This window comes from Pipistrellus kuhlii, unplaced genomic scaffold, assembly GCF_014108245.1.
Source record: "Pipistrellus kuhlii isolate mPipKuh1 unplaced genomic scaffold, mPipKuh1.p scaffold_m20_p_3, whole genome shotgun sequence".
In the NCBI taxonomy this organism is placed as follows: domain Eukaryota; kingdom Metazoa; phylum Chordata; class Mammalia; order Chiroptera; family Vespertilionidae; genus Pipistrellus; species Pipistrellus kuhlii.
Window position 1 is genome coordinate 26,984,090 of NW_023425529.1, and position 19,119 is coordinate 27,003,208.

The 19,119-nt window shown below is 34.9% G+C and overlaps 1 protein-coding gene and 1 non-coding gene across 11 annotated transcripts in view; both read right to left on the reverse strand.

Annotated features, from left to right (window-relative positions):
- The window catches only part of SOX5 (SRY-box transcription factor 5), a 941,098-nt gene that overhangs the window by 294,126 nt on the left and 627,853 nt on the right, over positions 1-19,119 (reverse strand). The window lies entirely within an intron of this gene.
- Positions 6,264-6,419, reverse strand: LOC118731125. Its single transcript, XR_004991816.1, has one exon. It is a non-coding gene; the product is annotated as a U1 spliceosomal RNA (small nuclear RNA).

Consider the following 19,119-nt stretch of genomic DNA (forward strand, 5'->3'; position numbering starts at 1 on the left):
AACATTACTTTATTAGTGGCAATTGTCTTCTGATTCAGCAATCACCTTGGAATAATACATATATAAATTTTACCTGGGAGGCAGAACAAATTGCCATCTTTTGTAAATGAATGTTATAATTTTGACAAGTTATACCATTCAAACTTCAAATACAGATTTTCCTGAAATAAAAAGATAAAAGGAAATGAACTAAAAAACAACACTTAAAATGCTGAAGAGAGTTGTTCTTTGGTTAATATGATCAATATTCTAGGAACAGGGTATGGTCAGTTCCCAAGATCTATAAAACAAAATCAGCACCTATAGACAGATCTCTGAAGGTGCAAGTTATACTTGTGTTAACTGCTGATATTAAATCCATTCAACTTAAAATATTTTCTAAAATTTTGCCTAAAACAGAGCTGCCTAATGTTTACTTAGGTTCAGCAATTCAAAAAATGAAAATAATCAGAGACAGTTTTATTTGGGCAATTTCCATAGCCATGTATATAGAGAGAGCTTATCACACCCGGTCCCCATTCTATGTTGGAAAAAGCCACTAAGGAATATTTTTAATCTTATTGAGTTTCATAAGATCAACAATTCTTAGTGCTTGGACAAGTACAAGGTAAACTAATTGAGATTCCAGATATTAGATGAGTGGTTTACACATATGTCTAGGGATGGCACTAGCAAGCTATGGTTATAAACGGTTTTTAAAGTTCCCTAGGGTTTGTGATTATCAAATGCTAAGGTAGTATGTACTTGACCTACTCTACATGGTGTGCTAGTTAGTTACAAGAAACCAAAGTCAGTTTTTATTGAATCTTTATATTTTATACTAGAGGCCCAGTGCATGGATTCATGTACCAGATGGGTCCCTTGGCCTGGCCCTTGGGTGATGTTGGAAACTGACTCTCCAACATCACTCAAGGGGTCTGGGGTTGCGAGAGGGTGGTTCTTGGGTGATGCACCCCAGAATCAGGCTCCCTTCTCTCTGGTTTGGAGTGGTCAAATCACCGCAGCTAGGCATCTCCTGCATTGAGCTTCTGCCCCCTGGTGGTCAGTATGCATCATAGCTACCAGTTGGCTGGTCATTTAGTCATATATATTTCATTTTATGAGATTACTGAAATTCCATGAAAATTAGTACTAAATCATTAAAATCATTCCATTTTCACAATATAAAAAAAATGGGTAGAAATTCTAAAATACTCAAATATATACCTTTTTTCTATTTTGCTCTATGATCTATGGAAATGTCTAATTGTATCTGCTCAGTTCTTACTTTTAAAGAATAATGTAAGAATATTAACAATCCATCTGCCTCTGTCATGCAGACACAACCTTCTCTTGGGGCAGATCCAATATCCTAAGGTGACAGGCTTTATCAAGATTAGGTAAAATATGATCCTATATAATAAATAGCTAATATGCAAATGGCTGTTACACCCTCATGTCATCACACCCTCACGCCATCACGCCATAACTGCTCAGACACTCAACACTGGGAGAAAGGAATGGGAACCAGCCAGGCTGTGGCCCAGGAGAGGGACAAGCCACCTGCCCCTTGGTCCTGGGTGCCAGTGACTGTACCTGCACCTGCAGCCTGAGAGAGGGACAATCTGCATGCCCCATGGACCCTGTGATCCCCAGCTCCAGCGGCTGGGGCTGGGGCCCAGGAGAGGGACAAGTGCTTGCCCTGCAGTCCTGGACATCATAGCCTGAGGCTGTGGCCCGGACAAAGCCACCCACCCATGGTCCCCTGTGGCTCCGGTGCACCTGGGTGAAGCCGGCCCAGGTCCTGGGTTCCTGTGACTGGCCAGGGGAGGGAATTTTGAGTCCCAGGTGTGGGTCAAGGTAGAGGTGGTTAGGGGTGTTTAGGCCAGGGGTGTTGAACTCAATCAGAGAAGGGGCCAAAATCTAAAATCCAGCCTAAATCGCGGGCAGAATGGTTTACTGAACAGTCATAAATTGTCATTGTGATGGAAACGCAGCGGAGTGCAGTGATGACAGCGCGGTGCGGGCCACATTGCAAGGCCTGGCGGGACGGATTTGGCCCGCGGGCCTTGTGTTTGACACATGTGGTTTAGGCCATCAGGGGAGCAGTTAGGGGTATTCAGACCAGAAGGAGAGAAGTTAAGGGGGGATCAGGCAGGCAGTGGTGGTTAGAGGTGATCAGGCAGGCAGGCAGGCAGGCAGAGGGGTTAGGGTTGATCAGGCAGGTAGGCAGGTGAGTGGTTAGGAGCCAACAGTTCGGGATTGTGAGAGGCAGTCAGATATCTCCTGAAGGAGTCCCAGATTGGAGAGGATGCAGGCCGGGCTGAGGGACCCCACTCCCTCCCCCGGTGTATGAATTCTGTGCACTGGGCGTCTAGTTGTTTTATAAAATTGGCTCCATTATATTTCAAATACAGGACTTAATCCATATTTTAAACATTTTAAACTGGATTTTGAAAAGTGAAAATAGAAAAAGTGATAAGTGATGTTTCTTCAAAGCCTAAAAATACAGAATCTTTCAAAGATTCCTTTGCTACGCAATAGGATGAAAATTTAGCAAACATATAACTTGGTTTGCAGGATTTTTTTGGCTGGTTGTTCGGGGTTTTTTTTTCTAATCACTGAGATGAAATGTTAACTCAGGTCATATTTAATTATTGATCAGAAAATTAAGTGAACATCTAAATGTGCATTCTTTTTTCAAATGCATTCACATGACACTCAACGACAATAAAAAGAAAGGTGATTTGTAAAGGTATGATTTTCAAATGATGGTCTTCCAAGCAGTATCATTGCCATTACCTGAGAAAACTTTATACAGTTTTCTCAGACCTCACCCCAGGCTTACTGAATAAGAAAGTCAGAGCATAGGGCCCGAGACTGGAAAGTAACATGCCTTCCAGGGGGAGACTGATACAATGATAAAGATTGAGAACTAGGTATAGGAAAAACTGAAAGAGTTATAGGAGAAAAAGAGGGAGATGACTAAGAGCTTCAGTGGTGCAGAAAAGTGTCATAAAAATGATGGGAGTTCATTGATTTTGAGAAGAGAACTAAAAGATAATATATTCCAGGAAGAAGAAGAAGTGGAGGATCGGAGAGAGGGAGAAGAATTACAGTACATGCAGGAAAAGCGACCAATGCTGGTATTAAAATTAGATGGTCTTAATTTTTTTAACATGCATGTTGGCACATGTGGAAATAGGTTTGTGTTTACTGGTTTTCTTACCAACTCTATAGATTTGTGCATCTGAGATTTATGGCAAAATTGCATGGTGGACAGAGATTGCTTTCAGAAATGTATTAAGAAGTTGGTTTGTTTATTAATAGTTTAATCTCATTTATAAGGTTAATATAAACAATAGCACATTTCCATTGCCTTTTTGAATCAATATAATATTTGCCACCTAATTTAATTCCAGTGAGTGAAACAAAAATTAAAAACAAGTTTTCTCATTCAGTAAGGGATTCTACAAATAGGAAGAACAGTTTTGGATGTTACATGGATAGAGGAGTCTAATGGTTGTTTTATCAGAATCACATTTACTCAGAAATGCTACATTCAAGAATAAAATGTAGGTTTTCATGTGCTCTCCAAACCACTTAATAAGCAAAAATAGCATTTAGGGAATTCTAACACATTAACCAATAGAACCTGTAAAACAAAAATAACAGTTTGTGCTGGGACAGCCTCATTATCTTTCTGCCAATGATGTGATTTTTAAGTCAAGCAAATACACTTTAAGGCAATTCATGATCTCTTTCCCAAGAACTCAAATGTCAACCATAAGATGTTTCTAAACAAAAATGAGATTATACATCAAGACACTTCCATTTACCACTAACACTATGGATTGCATAATAATATTTAAGAAATAAAGTTAAGTATTTATTCTAACTAATTACATATAATAATTCATTTATCATTTTCCTAAGAAGCCTCCAGAATATTCTTACTGTGGCTGTCAATAAACTTGACTAAATACTAACTCAGAGTGAAAAGGAAGACAAGAAAAACTTGAGGAATTTCTCATATTGTGATCTGTTTGGGTAATGACTTCTTTTTATCCCACAGAGCAATGATCCCATTTCTTATACAGAATAGACAATCAGTAAAGCTAAAAAGCTAACTGCTTGCTAACATGACTTATAATTAAGAATTAACTAAATGTTCCATGATAAGTGAAATAAATTATAACTCCCATGCAGTAAACATGTCAGCAAAGCAATACAAAGCAGTGATTAAGTAAGTTGGAAGCAGGAGTTTGTTGAGTTCAATCCTTTTATTAACATATAACTTGGACAAGTTATCTATACTCACCAAACTTCAGTTTCCTCATCTATAAAATAGGATCATAAATTATAAGTAATCCATATGTGCTATTATATAGTGTCAATGATCTTAGGATATAATAGTGATAAAATAATTACTAAACTATGAGAAGTATTTGATTTGCTCAATTTTCTCTTTCATTCATGTAATAAAAATGTCTGGAGCGCTAACTTGTGAGGCAGCATAAACATGTTCTCAGTTTAACACGGAGAACCTAAGGCCAAATAGCTTTGTTTCAAATCCTGGTTCCATATTCACTAGTTGTGTTACCTTGGGCAAGCCATTCAATCTTTCTTTGTCTCAGTTTCTTCATCTATAAAGAGGGCATAATACTATTATCTACCTCATTGGGTTGTTAGTGGATTGTGTTACAAAATAATGAGTTGTATGTGTTTGGGGATTTCATTAGTTAATATTTGTTTTACAAATGATAAAACTCATAAAACTATAACTGAGAAATGACAAGAGAGCTATATAAATATTTAAAGAAGTAAGTATGCTCCAGGCATAATATTAGGATAGAATGACAAGCAAAAATGTATATATATATATACATTTGTGTGTGTGTGTGTGTGTGTGTATATATATATACACACACACACACACACACACACACACACACACACACACAAATAAAGAAAAGCCAGGCCCTTTACCTGAAAAGGGCGAAGAGACAAACCCCTCCCCGCACCATTCCACAAAAAAGAGAAAATGCAAACATGATTAGTTTCATAGTTCTTTCTGCTGAAATCAAACTGCCTCCATGGAATCAATATTTTAAAGAACAAGTTAAATATTTTAAGGTGACCTATTTTTAAAGATAACCGAATACAAACTTTAAAAAACATAATGTAGTCCACACAATGTCATGTGACCATTAATGTGCTTTTATCTCTATTGCATACTTGATTTTTAAATTTCACAGTTTCATGGTTCTCTACAAAGTAATAACTCAGGGAAATGATCAAAGAAAGAGTGTTAAATTACTCTTCATTATGAATCAAAACTTTTTAAAGTCAGTTTTAAAAAATAGAGTAATAAATTATTTTTCATAAATACATGACACCAATTATTTAATATGCCATCTATCCACTTTCATATTTCTCCTTCTTCTTGTGAGATAGATATTTCAATATTTTTGTTTATTCATGAGAAATTAGCACCACTAGGTTCTTTTGCAAACAAATCCTTAGGTTCCTTTAGGCTAGGGGTATCGAACTAAATGAGAGAAGGGGCCAAAATCTAAAATCCAGCCTAAATCGCGGGCCGAATGGTTTACTGAACAGTCATAAACTGTCACTGTGATGGAAACGCAGCGGAGGGCAGTGATGACAGCGCGGTGCGGGCCACATTGCAAGGCCTGTCGGGACGGATTTGGCCTGGGGGCCTTGTGTTTGACACATGTGCTTTAGGCTATAAATACAAAACAACAGCAACAGTAATATGAGGCGGGCTAGATTAAGTTTTGCTAGCTTCCCTTCTCTATGCTCTAGGAGCACCTTGTGTATCATGTTGTCTCCAAACTAGATCAGGCTGATGCCCATCAACTCCGCTATGTCATTATACTAATCCAATTTTCCTATTAGCCCTGGGCAGTTTGGCTCAGTGGATTGAGCCTCAACCTGAGGACCAGAGGGTCCCAGGTTCCATTCTGGTCAAGGGCATAAACCTTGGTTGCAAACTGCTCCCCAGTCCAGGCCCTGGTTGGGGTGCTTGCAGGAGACAACCAAATATGTGTTTCTCTAACATCAATATTTCTCTTTATCTTTCCCTCTCTCTTTCACGCTCACTAAAATTCAATGGAAAAATACCTTTGAGTTAGGGTTAAAATTAAATAATTAAATAAAATGTTGCATTATATTTAAAAAAAAACAATTATAAAGGCATATTTTTATACATTAACTAAAACGTTATTATTATTATTATTATTATTATTATTATTAATTTATTTAAGGGTAGAGCACTAATGCAGTCCCCCACTACCACAAACATGCAGTGTAGTTTCCCACATTTGGGGAAATCACAGTGTTTAGCATATCCAGAGGATAAGCTGTGCCCTGGGAAAGCCACCTTCCTGACCATGGTATCTCCTCTGCTATGTAAGTATACTAATTAAAACTTTCAATAGAGCACCATGCTGATCGCAAAAGTGGCCCTTTCTCTTTGAGAGGGAATTGACATTAAGCAATGATTTGAAATATAAGAAGCACAAGCTTCAGTTCTCATTCCAAAAATAATGATTAGATGTTAAGCAGTGCATACACTCATAAAATTTCCCAACTAGCCAAACTATTTATTCATGGTATAAATCATAATTTTCTGAGCCTACTTTAGCAGGCATATAAGGACCATTTTGTAGCACACATAATCAGAAACATGGCAGTCTTATAGGTAAAATATTGTATTCTCTGCAAATATTATTTTCACATGGTTTGTATGAGTAATGCTATATATAAATTTTATTTTAGTCTTAGAGTTCTGAAGACTTTTTTTTTTAATATTACTAAAATATTAGGAATTTCCCTGTCCAAATACACAAAATCTGTGTAAAGTCACTATTTCAGTAAAAAATATAACTACCAATCTTGGAGTTCTGAAAGGCACTGCTCTAAAAGTTTTATATACATAATTTTTTATAATTCTCAGAGACATTCTATAAAGACTATTATTCCCATATAACAGATGAGGGAATTAAGCTCCTAAGAGTAACTTACTCAAGTAGTAGTAGGAAATTGTCAATTAGGGAACTGAACCCCAAATCATCTACCTTTAATATCCATGTTGGTCATTATTAAGTTATACTGCTTCCTTCAACTAATTAATTTGCTAAGAGAGATGTCAAAGGTATAGAAACATAAAACTGATTCTTTTTCCTCAAAGAGTTTGAAATTAAATTTGAGAGGCATGTAAAAACACAAGAAAAATGAGTAATGATAACAACTATAACAAATACTTAATTGTATGGTAGCAAATTATACCTGCAGAAGAAATTTCAAGTAGAAAGAACATTGGAACTAAAAGGAAGATGGCAACTTTTTATCATAACATTTAGCACACTGTTTAGGATTGCCCATTTAATTTTCTTTCTACATCATGAAGACAGGAATCATGTCAGATTATTGGTCATGTACCCTAAATCCTATTATTAGTACATAATATATATTGAGTCAATTACTGAATTTATTAAATATTTAAGTATAGAAACTTTTTTAATTTAAGCCTAAAGAAATAGAGAAGAAAAGATATAGAGCATTCTTCCCTAGAGAAATCATCAAGATTATTTTATAGAGTACACACACACACACACACACACACACACACAAGAGAATGTAGAGGATTGACCCAAATAAATGGAGAATAATAAATAAGAAGAATGACTATCATAGGAGGCTCATTTTTATGAAAGGTCCTGAAAGTCAAATATTAATAGAATTGTATATATTTGACCTGAAAGGCCATGGGTAATTCTTCTAGTTTCTATACTGTTTGATTCTCTTAAACTGGGTTGTTAGGAATATTGGTCTAATAGTGATAAGGAGAATAAGTTGGGTAGAAGAGAAAGTAAAGATTCCACTGTATAGGAAACTGTTACCAGGCCACACATGTGATGATAAAAAGAATTCCACTAGGTTAACTAGATTGTAGCTGTTAGAAATTTTAAAGAAAATTGGAAACAACTAATGATAGGATTAGATAATTTAGAAATAAGGAAGAAGGAGACAAAGATAAACATACTTCTTCCTTCGGAGATTGAAATAATGATTATGGTATTGACAAAAACAGAATGGTTAGCAAACAGAGATGATTGTGAAAATAGAATCAGTATACTAAAAAATAATAAAACCCACATAACTACATTCATCTAAATTTGATTTTTTTAGTCCTAATTTCTGACCCTAGCATTGTAAATAATAGGTGTTTTATAATCTGCCTCAGTATTCAAATGACATGTTTATTATATTGCTTAAAAATCTTTAATTTTGTATGCAGAACAGCCAAATGTAGGCATACCTCAAAATTCAGATGCTAATAAATAAATAAAGGAATTAAATTATTATTTATAAACCACTAATTTCTAGTGAAAGGTTAATCCATTTTAGTTAGTGAGCTCTCATAAAGTGTCCAACCAGGGAAATGAGCAAATGGCCAAGCTCTCTTCAGTTACGTTTAAAAATGGAAGTTATAAGTGTGCACACCATCTCTTTAGTGACTTGGGTTTACCATGTACAATTTTCAGAGTTTATCATTATTTATAATTGATTTTGAAAGATGAAAGATGTTTTAGAAAGAAAAATGTATATATGGGAATAATAATGGACACTTAAACAATCTGAAAAGCAGAGAGAAAAAAAACAAAACAAAACAAAACAAAAAAACACAACCCTAGAATAAAAATGTTAAAATAAAAGATTTTTGTTATTCTAGGAAGCAAGTCCAAAGTATATTAAAAAATAGCATTGTATAAATAAAGGAGAAATTAGAAACGGACACATTTTCCCTTACTTACAATGAGTTAGCTCTCAGAGTGCTGTATGTTTAACCTCTAAAATTCTTATCATACAGATGTTAGAATGAGGGTAAAACAAAAATGAAATTTATCAACACCAAAAAAGTCCTGCAGAAACCTTCTGCCATGAATGCTTTATTGAGTTGTGATCACAGGTGTAAATAAGAGGAGATGGTTTTGCTCCATTAAAAAAATCATTCTGTCAAGGGTGAAATGGTATTTATCATTCTAAATTCTATGGAATATATTGAGTATAGAGAGGAAACAAATAAATAATTTTGGATTTGGGGCATATGTATTCCCTTCTACCATTCTACTTTAATTCATGACTTCTGAATGTCCCTGGATATTTCTGATATCTCAAAGTGATTCCATTTGGGTGCTCAATAACCCACAAAAATGCCAATCCAAAATAAAGGCATGAATTGTTTATATTCCCCACACCATGAGAATATAAGCTTTATTTGTGTTATACAGCTACATGTTTTGACTAATGGAGCTTAAATTAAATAGTCATTATCTGTAAGCCAGTCATTTATTAAGAGTGAGTCTCAGGATGGGAACCAACCACGTAGTGCTATGCTCACCAACTCTGAGATAACACACACACACACACACACACACACACACACACACACAGGCTTCTTTATAAAGTCCTTTGCTGTATCCATTTATTATACTTAGCAATGTCACTCAGGGAAAAATAATTTCAAAGCTCCTATTGAGCACCTATAGACTTTGAACATAGACAGGGGGTGAACACAAAGTCACAATAGCTGATCATCTCTTTAATTAATATTTTTTACAGTACATTTTTGGTATCCCCATTATTTTTCTTCTACTCCTTTGGTCCTAACAGAAGCACACACACACGTATATATTTAATTAAGAGGAAATAAAACGGTTGTCGTTAGTTAAGATGTTTCCATTCACAGAGGCCACACATTTAAAAAATAAATTGCCTGAATAAATTCAATTATCTAGAGAAGCAAAGAAAATCACAGGCAAATGACATTATATGCAGAGGCCATTCCGACAGCTTCATGTTTATTTTTATTGTTTCAGTCAGTGGAAGGGAGAAGCTGTCAAAAATATTACATTTCTCCCTTTTTTAAAGGTTCAATGTCTCTGGTACTGAAAGTTGCATGAGCAACAATATCAAGAGAGGAAATTTGTCTACTACTGAAAACAGAAGAAGGTTTAGACTCCCTCCAACTTAATGCCAGTACACAAGTAGGCACCCATACACCTTGATTGTATTTTGCCTACAAAAAGCAAAGGATAACATTTATCTTGCAAGCAGTCCAGTATCAATCCAGCCTGTTAAAAAATGGCTTAAACACCAGTGTACCTGCCCCCCCCCCAAAAAAAAACCCTAAGTAAATCCATATGTCAAATTAGCCTATGACATTACTGTTAGTCCTGTCTTCTGACACCAGCTTTGTAAAGAGTAAGTGCTATACAGAATTTATCAGAAGAGACTCGTTAGCCTTTTACATTCCAATAAGAAGTAATTAAATATAATATTTTTGCCTTGTGCTTGTAATATGACAAAAGTACATGCAGAAGATTTAAGCTGACTTTAAAATAGGTTCCTGCTGAAAATCTCTGGCTTTTTATGCAGAATTTACGTGCTACCTGAGTTCTCTTGAGGCGTGAATGTACCAAGCAAATGTGGCATATGTTTGTATTTTCTTGCCAATTCCAAATTCATTCATTCAAATCACTCATTGTAGGCCAAATTCTTATCCAATTCCACAGAGCAACCGACTTTCCTGGAAGTGAATAGCAGCTTTGTGCATGGAAAAAGAGAAGTCAATAGCAGGTCTGTGCATGGAAGACCTATGCAACTGGTGGAAAGGATGAGAACCTGACCGCAGAGTTTCTTGAGTGTGGTAAAAGCTAGTTTAAAATGACCTACACGATGAAGCTTTCAACACCTTCTCTTGAGTGTCAATTCTGAAACTTGACAATTTTGAGTAACTGTGGATTTTCATATGGCCATCTTATATACCACTCTTCTTGCAATATGCTTGAGAACAATACTTTTGTTGAATAAGTTTGAATTAGGGTGTCTTTATTTATGATAATTAACCCCAGATTTTATGCAGAACCTGAAAGCATATTCATAGCAAAATAATAAAAGCACCATTTATTAAACTTACCAATGTGTCAATCACTATATTGGAGTGTCTAGCTTTCTACTTTGATCGCTCCTAAAAGACCTATGAAATAGGTATTATTTTTACTGATTTAGCACATACAGAAACTAAGTTGGAACTATGTACTTCAACTTAATAAAAAGTAATTTGAACCCTTATTTCTCTTAATTCCTTCAATTGTAATTTTAATCATTATGTTACACAGCTTCTCACTGGACTGAAAACACCTAAACATCCTAATTTTATTAATCTTAATCTAATTTTCTAGTCAAAGCTTATTTCACCCCGTATATGACATCTCTCAATCCTATACAGTGTTCCTAATATGCCAGTTTAGTTTCATAATGTATATTAATAGATATTCAATTTTATATACTATTTTTAATTGGCCATATTTTATATTTCAAACTCCTTGACTTGTATTTCCAAATGAAAATTAAGCAGTTTCATCAAATTCCTGATATCATTTTAAACACTTCTCCCCCTCAACACACACTGAGGAGGCATAAATATAAAATTCATTAATTACATGTCTTTTTTTTTTTTAAACACCAAACCGAGGCCCAAAGGAAATACAAATAATCTTCTAAGCCCAGCTTGCATGGCTCAGTGTTTAAGAGCTTCGACCTATGAACCAGGAGGTCACAGTTTGATTCTGGTCAGGGCACATGCTTGAGTTGCTCCATCCCCATCTTGGGGCATATAGGAAGCAACCAATCAAAGATTCTCTCTCATTGGTGATGTTTATAGATCTCTCTCCCTCTCCTTTCCTCTCTGAAATCAATAAAAATAAAAAAATAAAAAAAACAACTCCTTCTAACAGTCAAATCCAACATTGTTCATAATGTCTTCAAACTGTTTCGACTACCAAACAGTTCTTTTCCTCTGTTTTTGATGGCCCACAGTCTGCTGTTCATTCCTATCTCAGGCACTGCCTGTTTTGATCTTAAATCCTCTAAAATGTATCCAACAGTCGTAAAAATTATCTACTTTTCTCTCTCTTAGGGTTATAATCTTAACATTCTGTATTAAAGAGCTTTCAGTGGCTTCTACACTGCTTTCAGAAAAAAAAAATTAGAACTCCTTTGGATGATACAGAAATTATTTATCATCACTCTCCCCTCCACTTAGTGACACAACCATGATTTAACTCTTTGCTTTCCCCAGGTCATGGCCTCCTTATTTTCTCACTTCCCTGATTGTTTCAATACAACTTCAAGCCTTAAAGTATGGTTTAGGTTTATTTCCTTTTGAATTGTAATTTCTCAAGGGATATTTGCGTGGAATAAATGACTCTTCTTAAATTCACAATTTCAAAAGTTACATGCTAGTCAGGTACTTTCACATTTCCATGGCTTGGCAGGAAAGTTTCAATCACATATTTCCAATAATCTGTTTTCCACCTAAATACCTCAGTATCTCAAACCTAACATATATAAATGTGAACTCAGAATTCTGTTACCCAAACCAGCTGTTGCTCTTGGCTTACTGTCATTTTCTTCTTTAGGGTGGCACCAACATTATCTGTCACTCGGTGAAGCAAAAATCACTACTTTTGATCTTAGACAAGTCTCTTAACCTTTATGAACTTTAATTTTCCTTTGTCAAAATGAGAGTTGTAGACTAAAGGACATTGAAGATATAATGCCAGATTTAAAGTCTATAGGCCTGTAAGTGGCAAATATAAGAAAACAAAATAGGTCTTACCTTTAGTTTTTTTTTGTTGTTGTTCTGTTTTGTTTTGGTTTTTTAATATATATTTTATTTAATATATATTTAATATATATTTTAATATATAATTTAATATATTTTTTATTTAATATATTTTTTACAGAGAAGAAGGGAGAAGGATAGAGAGTTAGAAACATTAATGAGAGAGAAACATGTTGCCTCCTGCACACCCCCTACTGGGGATGTGCCCACAACCAAGGTACAGGCCCTTGACTGGAATGGAACATGGGACCCTTCTGTCTGCAGGCCGATTCTCTGTCCAGTGAGCCAAACAGGTCAGAGCTATCTTGATTTTTTAATCATTCTAAAACTATTATCATTCTATCTTCCTTTAAATAACCCACATTTAAAAAATCTGTATTTATAGTAAGATACATTCAGAATCTGTGCTATTTTCTGCCACTGAAATGGACTATATGGCCTAAGTTCACCCCTAGGGAAAGGGATACGTTTCTTCCCGAGGCAACATGTCACCAGCAAATGGACAATAACAAATCTTACTAGGAAAAGCAGATCTGTAAATTAACCTTTAGGTGGGTATAAATAACAAAGATAATTTTTAAAATACATACAAGTATACACCTAACATGAAATTTGACTTACAACATCAATGATGAGAGAGAATCATTGATTCCTGCCTCCTGCAGGCCACACACAGGGGATTGAGCCCAAAATCCAGGGATGTGCCTTTACCAGGAATTGAACTGTGACCTTCCGGTTCACAGGTCAATGTTCAACCACTGAGCCATACTGTCTGGGCAACCCAGTCCACATTTGCAAAACTCTGCTGGGGAACCATTTACTTAGCAATACCCTTTCTTTATTAGCCATAAAACGTTTTTTTACCCATACATTTCCATAAGATATCATAAATTATTCCACCTTAACACTCAATATTATCTGTATTCCACAATATTATCAAAGCCTTAATTAGGATGTATGTGTGTATCCATTTTCCCCACCAGATTGAGTTCCCAGAATGTGAAAATGTGCCCTTTTCAGGTTTGCATTCAATATATTATATACACAAGAGATACTCAATAAATCTTAGTTTAATTGAATTGTCTTTCCTCCCTTGTCATTCCACTGCAGAATAAGGCATTAAAATTTTTGGTAAAATATTACCAAATCCTTTGGAACAATTTTCTCCTATTTTACTATTACCCATAATATACCCATAATATACCATAATATAGGTGCCTATAATATTAGAAAGAAAGGACTGAAATGCGGGCTAATATAGAAGGTGTTTAGAATGAGACAAAGGCTCAGGAAAAAAAAGTAATTGAAAATAAAATGAAGGAAATCTTACCATATTTTCCGGTGTATAAGACGACCCCCTAATTTTACAGTTCAAACATAGGTTTAGGCCTAAATTCGCTGTATAAGACTACCCCCCACTTCCGAGGCAACACCAGTTCTTTTTTTAATAGACCGCCTCTCTGACTCTGGCCAATCTGAGCAGGCTTTTTATGCATGCAAATTATACATGTTCTGTATCCAAAGCTACACTGTGTTCTAGTAAAAAGCCTGCTCAGATTGGCCAGAGTCAGAGAGGCGGTCTATTAAAAAAAGAACTGGTGTTGCCTCATAAGTGGGGGGTAGTCTTATACAGCGAATATAGGCCTAAACCTATGTTTTAACTGTAAAATTAGGGGGTCGTCTTATACGCCGGAAAAAATATGGTATATAGAAATCAGAAAATTTCAACCTTTTTCATCTCATGGCACACATAAAGTAACTACTAAAACACCAAAAGATTTTTTTTTCCAATGGAACAAAAAATAGGTATAATTTTGATTCATTCACAAGGAAAGGCTGTTTTTTGGCTATTATCATTTTTTATTTGACAATCTCAGGGGAAAGAGGTCAGTGCCTGAGACTAGTCAGGTACTGTATGTTTTAAAAATTATTGCATCATACCAGTTGAAAATTGCTTCCATAAGAAAAGGAAAGTTGAAAATTTTCTCATTGATTTAACATAATATTAAGGAACCATCTTGAACAAATGGAAATTATGGAGATGGGAGAATGAGGTAGAAGTGTAAGCATAGTGAGGATTATGCCTGATTTTCAAACTTTATTTCTGTACCAAAGGTTCTAATTTTTTTGAGGGGGGGGGCTCCATGATAAATCTAGAGGTCTTTCATATCTTAACATGTTTCCCCAACAATTACAAACTCTAACTCTGTCCATGCTTCCTCTAGACAAGAAAGCATGTAACAATGCGAATTCTGAGTAATTAAAATAAAAAGATTATTCTGTGTGTGTGTGTGTATGTGTGTGTATATATATATATACATAAAGCTTATAAATTAAAAAATGCTAATAGTTCAAACTACTTAGTCTACACCAGAAAACTTATGTAAATGCACTTGCAAAGTCCAACCCCACAGCTAACTTATAAGGTCTAACTAAGGTCCTTTTCGCAAGCCCATGATAACTATTCAGCCTACTTTTTCCCTCTAACTATATAGACCAGGTATTTGAACTTAAAAACAAGAGTTGCACCTAATTACATTCTAAATTGGATTTGTGCCATTCCAGTGATGTTACTGTATTCAGATAGTTATGATTTCTGGATGCACTGGTCTTTCCATTTTTCACTATTGCTACTTGTAGAAAATTTTCTATGATGACTTCTTTTTCCTGTAGAGATACATAAATGAGGCACTTCTCTCTCTAAGGAAATCTCTTCATAATTATAGGGATCATGTAAAAAATCCCTTTATCCACCATGAAAATCTGTAGCTATTTGAATGCTGCAAAAATACTTAACTGTGCAAAATTGGCTGAAGAGACTGTTTCTTTTCTAAATTATAAAATAAAAATTTGAATGTAAATGTTTTCCTCAAAAATAATAAACAATATCTTGAAGAGAAATATTTAAAGAAACTCAATGCCTATGGATAGTTCATATATTAAACTAAAAACATCTCAATTATAAATAATTTCTTGTGGATAGAGGCTTTTGCCTTTTTCATTATATCTGAATAAACTATCATATAAAGAATAAATAAAAGGATGTGGAAAGAAAACAACATCTTTTTCATTTTCATTTTTAATTAAATCTGTTTTATTTGTCTTAGTGTTGATTGTATTGCAATATACAAATTAATTAACATGGCTCTACACTGATAAATTGATCTTTGTTTTGAACTAGATAATAGATGAACACTGAGATTAGTTGGTCAATATCACAATTTAAACTACTAAGAGATTATGATAACAAAGTGACCCAGAATAAAAATGGCATTCCAATTTCATACACAGAATGATTAAGCATGGGATGCCAATGAGTAGGCATGAGGCTTGATGATGACAAAGAAGGAAAGTGGCAAGGGCTCTATAGAAAGATCATCTTTGAACATTTTTTTCAAAATGGTTTTAAGTGTTTTACCCACCACCAGGGCCACATCGTAACTTTCCTGGGCTCTATACATTTTTGCCTTTATAAACTCCTTCTCTCCGTAAATGCGAAGGAATACATACATACATACCTACATAAAACCGAATATTTTAAAATACATTTTATGACTCCACTGGTTTAAAATTATATAGATATTTTCTTCAACTTAAAAGTTCACTTTTCCTATTCTGATTTGAAAGGAAACCAAAACATGGGCAATGGCCTTGAAAGGGTCCTGGCACTGGGTCAGCAGTGCCTAACGGGTCAGATGGCTCTGTCTACTACAATAGATTTTCTCCCTAATTTTTCTTTCTCCTGATTATTCTAAGAACATTTGGCAGTATAACATCTTTGCAGAGCTTGATTTAACACAAGTATCATTGCATTTATTCTCACTGAATCTTTTGTACATGTTATATTTATCTACTTCTATACCTTCAACTTGCTGACTAATGATTTTTATGAGATTTTATCAAGAATAGCCAAAAACACAAGCACACGTATATCCAGACTACTTCTCTTATTCTAGAAGTTATATTATTTGTTATAACAACACCTGGAAATATAGTGACTTTTGTAGTTTGAGATGAGACAAGGAATTCAAAAATAGTCAAACCTGAGTATCTGTCTTGGGTACAGACTGGCAGAACTATAAAAAAAAAAAACCAAACTGAATTTAAAATGTTTTCCCTATAATTTTCTTGGACTAGGAAATCACAGATATGTAGTATACATTTATATGATCATATTACTATTTCACTATACTATTTGGTGACTAGTTTCTCTATAGCATGGGAGATCTATCACAAACCTATTAATACATCTTTAATTTTAGAATAATTGGGAAGGTCACTATTTTCAAAAGAATGCTGAAGGTTGCATAGAACTACAAGAAAAGGAGGCCAAATCTAGCCAAACAAGTTAACCAAATGCACCCTGGGAATCAAAGGGATGATGAATATTTCCAGTAGATTGTCTTCATATTAAAGCTAACTCAGTAGAATACATGTTTTACCATATGCACAATCAAAATGACCTTCATTTTCAAATTCACTAAACTTATAAAATATTAGCAAAGTTTAGTTAAATATCTTACTTTCTTCCAATGAGACAGCTTTAAAAATTAAATGAAATACTTTTTAAAAGTGATATTTTAGCTAATGGGAAAAGTGATGTGTGTTTTTACTTTTCATTGTAACTCAAGCTTGATATCTGCATTTTTATTTTTTAATTTTTAAAATATATTTTATTGATTTTTTACAGAGAGGAAGGGAGATGGATAAAGAGCTAGAAACATCAATGATAGAGAAACATCGACCAGCTGCCTCCTGCACACCCCCTACCGGGGATGTGTCTGCAACCAAGGTATATGCCCTTGACTGGAATTGAACCTAGGACCTTTCAGTCCAAATGCCAACTATCCACTGAGCCAAATGGGTTTTGGCATTGATATCTGCATTTTTAAAAAATATATAATTTTTATTGACTTCAGAGAGAAAGGGAGAGGGAGAAAAAAAAAAAAACATCAATGATGAGAGAGAATTATTAATTGCCTGCTTCCTACACTCCCTATAATCATGACCACAACCCAGGCATATGCCCCCATAAGAATCAAACTGTGACTTCTGGTTTTATTTGTCAATCAACCACTGAGCCATGCTTGCTGGGTGATATCTTCATTTTTCATTAAATCAATATCTCTGAGCGTTTGATTCCAGGGCCAAGAATTAACTGCAATGTCATTGCTGACAACAACAACAAACACCAAATTGTTTACATGTTAATAAACCTTTATTATAAAGTACCAAATAGCCTGTATGTTTCCCAGCTAAGAAAATCATTCTCATCCACACCTCTTGTGAATTCTTCGCATATACACCAATTTCCTTGTAATAGTTGTTGGTAAATCAAATAAACCTTATTTCTGGTTATTGAGGTTTCTTTGATACAAGAAACCTACTAGAAAAGGATTACTCCCACTGTGGAAGGGCTGTATAAAGCACATTTGGGTGAATTTTATTTAAAGATCCATGAAGCAAATTTGAAAAGCTAGATGACACCAATCAGAAAGAATATATGCACCCCTATGTTCACAGCAGCACAACTTACAATATGTAAAATCTGAAAACAGCCCAAGTGCCCAAAAAGTTGTGGTACATTTACATCATGGAATACTATGCAGCTATAAAAAAGGAGGATCTCTTAACCTTTGATACAGCATGGAGAGACCTGGAGAGTATTATGCTAAGTGAAATAAGCCTGAAATGAAAGGGAATGGAAAGAGGATATCTGGCAAAGACAGGATAGGTTGCACTACTAGCTGAAGGTCTGTTTTGTAGAAGAGAAATTTGCAATATTACAAGTAACAACATAGAAGAGAATTGAACCAAAAGCAGAAGTTTTAAAAGGGTAGATAGAATGAAGGGATGATACCAAGATATCCAGACACTAAGATGATCCTGAAGAGACACAAGGTGAGTCCAAAAACTCAGCTGAATCTGAACATACGGTCCAGGGAGCTATGTTAAAACTGAATCTAAGGGAAAGGATTCGTTCAAAAAATAATGAGAAAATGCTTTGAAAAGGCAGACTATGTGTAAAACTCCCTGAAATCCTATATCAATACTATTGTTCAACTCGAATCCTAGGGGGCCAAAAGAAAAGAGGAAAAAAGAAGTAGGAACTGGTAGTAGATGCCTAATGTGCTTTGAACAGACATTTTCTAAGAGGGACCTTTAAGAGTAAGCCACCCATCTCCACTCCACAGTGTGGTCCTGGTTCAAGGCTGAGCAAAGGATGGTGAATATTCTTGGCACATTTCAAGTTGAAAATGTGAAGCTTACCTAATGTTACTCTTATAACAAATGGTTAAGAGCAGTGTTTTTCAACCTTTTTGGGCAAAGGCACACTTGTTTCATGAAAAAAATCACGAGGCACACCACCATTAGAAAATGTTAAAAAATTTAACTCTGTGCCTATATTGACTATATATAAAGTA